Consider the following 4,104-nt stretch of genomic DNA (forward strand, 5'->3'; position numbering starts at 1 on the left):
CAAAACTGGCATACCTCATGCATTTTCAGACGCAGAGATGCATGAATGCTAAATGTGATACAGTCCGAGGGCATGAGTCATAAAGTAATCTCACAACTAACAAGAGGGCATTTCCAAACGACTCTTTCAAACATACTGCAGCCTTAGCGCACCACCACTTTCCAGACAATGCTGAAACGAGAGAAAGAAAGAACATAATAAGAATTGGCCGGAAAAATGAATTTCACCAATCACAGTCTCGATTAGATTACCTTTCCCTTCCGATGTTTCCAGGACGGAAATGAAGGAAATGGGAGAAATTCAATAAGGTATGACATCGAAATTCACTGGAACGATTTTCCCATTAGCTAGAAACCCAAATAACAACGAGTAGAGTCACCGTAGGACTTCGTTTCACAACAACGATGAAATAACAGTCTCCATTCGGTTCCAGTAAAAGCTCAACTTGCCTGGGACGGCAGAACTGTTTGCGATTTTCCGCGCGGGAGGCGAACACGATCATGACAGTGGAGACATTTTCAAATATTTGGCAGTATCTCACACCAAAGTTAATTCCCTGGGAAGCAAACCCATTATACTTTTGTTTTCAACATCAATATACAGTGGGCACCGAAACAGCATTTTAACAAGCTGCAGCGTTGGAGTTGATCAGCAGAAATGGCAGTGGTGGGATTCGAACCCACGCCCCTTTCGAGACTGGAACCTGGATCCAGCGCCTTAGACCGCTCGGCCACACTACCAGCCGGCCGCACCTCCTCATTTCCTTGTATCTCCAATTGTGCTCCTGCATAACAACAGATGCAAAGTCACATGAAAAGGGTTCCATGATTCCTCTCGGACTCGCACAGCTGCTGGGATGTGCCCGGCGACAATGTCAATTTCGCAGCAGATATTGATAGCCCATCAATCCAGACAAAAATCAATGGTAAGCTGAGTCTATCTTCTCAGACTCTTTTCAGCTACAAATGTATCTGTCAGTGCGTGAGAATATGGGTTCGCTTATGATTTGTTCAAATAACCATGAGCTGCTTGACATTACTGGAATTTCCATTCTTGCTTTGCTAAATGATTTCACCCATTGCTCGAAACAGGACGACTTTCACGTTTGCACGGAACACGAAACACACCGGACTACAGGGAAAATGCACATACCTGAGCAGGCCGTGTTCCACATCATACCGTGCAGCATAGTTTCTGTCACTGTATCTGTTTTGTTTTTCAGAATAAGAGTCCCAAAGAATGTTCTCCACCCTAAAACCGGAGGTAGCATTACAATCCGAGAACGACAGATCACAGTGTGAGAATGCTCTGACATCGGAGCCAGTTCGAGATGCCACTTTCCGTGCCTTTTACCTTAACCGTGCAATTTGTTGCTGAGATGTTCACTCCTGGACATGAGCCACATGGATACCAACTGAGTTGGAAACCTGGGTGGGAATCGAGGAGAAGCGACTCAATAAATTTTGCTAAATTCCGTGGTGCTTTTTAGAAATGCAGTTTCTGTTCACCTCAATCTAAAAGCCAGTTTCTGAACATAGCAACAGAAGTCAAAAGGTAATTACCTCACCCCACCCCCACTCCAGAAGAGGTGCTAACTGCCCTTGAGTGCTTTTTGTTCTCGATGTGAAGAGCTTTCACGCCTGAGGCACCTTCACGTCTCTGGCTGCTGAGTGAATCACAAAGAAGGAATTTCACCAGAGCTGCAACTGCCTCACTTCTCCACACGCCCTCCCCGTTTACATTTTCCTGCTCGTCAGTGATTAAAAGAAAACCAAATGGATGCGTTATCATTCTGTAGCCTCTCTGTCGATTCCTCCGTTTCAGTTCCAACATGACTTAAATCTAGGGGCGGACCTTAATACTAGCGACGCTATGAATGCGCAAGTCGAAAGGTTCCTGAGAGTGCAATTTCTTTCATTGCTGTTGCTGATTGAATGAGCCACTAACGTGCGAATTGCTCCAAAACATGATTCAGGATATCTGGTGCCAATTCTCGCACGTTGAATAACGATTGACAGCTTCCAAATGAGATCTTTCTGAGACGACCTTGGGGTACATTTGACAGACAGACAAGTTCAGGAATTCGTGGTGCGCTGTGACACCAGAGCATCTGCTTCTTTCCTGTCTTTGAACCGTGCCGCCTGCGCAAGGAAGGCAAATGCGGTACTGCTTTTCGTGGAAGGATCAGAAGGCGGTAACTGCACTCTCCAACAGAATGGCATATGATCAGAACCAAGTTGGAGAAAAATTTAACAACGCTTTGCACTGTAATTAAATGGAATTGCATTACATTTCACTACCAGAGCAGGTTTATTCAAGCAAATTCGAAGGCAGGTTTGCAGATGGGAAAGCATGCAAGAAAGCTCAGCTCTTGTCCATGTAAAAGGCTGCAGTTGAAGAACAAAGCAGTTTCTGCCCAGTTCCGGACTGGGGATCTTTCGCGTGTTAGGCGAACGTGATGACCACTACACGACAGAAACAAGCCACAGCCGGATGTGCTGCAGCTCCGTGGCGTCCAGCACTGAAAGTTGAATCCGTTCTACGTCTCCCCTTTCTGTTTCCAATAGCTCGTTGTTGTCCAGCGTAATCGACATCTTGGAAACGTAAAAAAAAAGACACGTTAAATTGATGACAAAATATAGACAAAGATGTCGTCGATGTTTGTACCGTAGGGCGAGGTGGAATAGACTGGGACGACTTTCCCTGCAGCGTAACAGCTGCGACATGACCTTATGGAAGGGTGGTAAACTGAGTATTTACGTGCTTTTCCCAAGTTGGTGTGAGTTGGAAACTCGACAGCATTGCTTTAAGGTGAGTGGGCTGAAAGTGACAAAGGACCTGAGGCACATTTCCCACAAAGAAGGTTGTGCGTGTTTGGAATGATCTACCAGAGGAAGTGGAGGAGGCTATTACACTCAGAAAATTGCAAAGGTAATCGGGTGAGTTTCTGGATAGGATGCGTTTAGAGGGATTGGGGTCAAATGCTGGGGAACGGGACTTGTTTAATTTTGGCAATGTGGTGAGCATGGACGAGGTCCACCGAAGTATCTTTTTCCACGGTGTACCCCAATAACGTCATGTTGCTTCCACCGGCTTTAAAGGATTACTTTTTAGCGGAGTTTGCCATCGCAGTCTGTGGCACAATCATTTAGTCTGTTCGACTGCTCACGGGAAAGGTAGTATTGTGAAACACTGCAAAAAAGGAACGACTTCCTTACTTTAGCTCCGACTGACCATACTCTGTGAAATTTTCCCAGATCCTCAGCTGAGGATTTTTGCTGCTGGAAGTTACCTCAGAAATCCTGTTAAATCGAAATGTGTTGAGCGAATCGCAAAACAGAAAGCATTTAACATGGAACACAAACAAAACTGGCATACCTCATGCATTTTCAGACGCAGAGATGCATGAATGCTAAATGTGATACAGTCCGAGGGCATGAGTCATAAAGTAATCTCACAACTAACAAGATGGCATTTCCAAACGACTCTTTCAAACATACTGCAGCCTTAGCGCACCACCACTTTCCAGACAATGCTGAAACGAGAGAAAGAAAGAACATAATAAGAATTGGCCGTAAAAATGAATTTCACCAATCACAGTCTCGATTAGATTACCTTTCCCTTCCGATGTTTCCAGGACGGAAATGAAGGAAATGGGAGAAATTCAATAAGGTATGACATCGAAATTCACTGGAACGATTTTCCCATTAGCTAGAAACCCAAATAACAACGAGTAGAGTCACCGTAGGACTTCGTTTCACAACAACGATGAAATAACAGTCTCCATTCGGTTCCAGTAAAAGCTCAACTTGCCTGGGAGGGCAGAACTGTTTGCGATTTTCCGCGCGGGAGGCGAACACGATCATGACAGTGGAGACATTTTCAAATATTTGGCAGTATCTCACACCAAAGTTAATTCCCTGGGAAGCAAACCCATTATACTTTTGTTTTCAACATCAATATACAGTGGGCACCGAAACAGCATTTTAACAAGCTGCAGCGTTGGAGTTGATCAGCAGAAATGGCAGTGGTGGGATTCGAACCCACGCCCCTTTCGAGACTGGAACCTGGATCCAGCGCCTTAGACCGCTCGGCCACACTACC

At 45.2% G+C, this 4,104-nt stretch overlaps 2 non-coding genes across 2 annotated transcripts; both read right to left on the minus strand.

Annotated features, from left to right (window-relative positions):
* Positions 1–658: 658 nt before the first annotated feature.
* On the minus strand, positions 659–740 carry trnal-cag (transfer RNA leucine (anticodon CAG)). Its single transcript has one exon. It is a non-coding gene; the product is annotated as a tRNA-Leu (tRNA).
* A 3,282-nt stretch (positions 741–4,022) lies between these two features.
* trnal-cag (transfer RNA leucine (anticodon CAG)) lies at positions 4,023–4,104 on the minus strand. Its single transcript has one exon. It is a non-coding gene; the product is annotated as a tRNA-Leu (tRNA).

Source organism: Chiloscyllium plagiosum, unplaced genomic scaffold (genome assembly GCF_037043375.1).
Source record: "Chiloscyllium plagiosum isolate Xiang-an unplaced genomic scaffold, Cpla_swu_hap1 HiC_scaffold_51, whole genome shotgun sequence".
NCBI classification, from domain to species: domain Eukaryota; kingdom Metazoa; phylum Chordata; class Chondrichthyes; order Orectolobiformes; family Hemiscylliidae; genus Chiloscyllium; species Chiloscyllium plagiosum.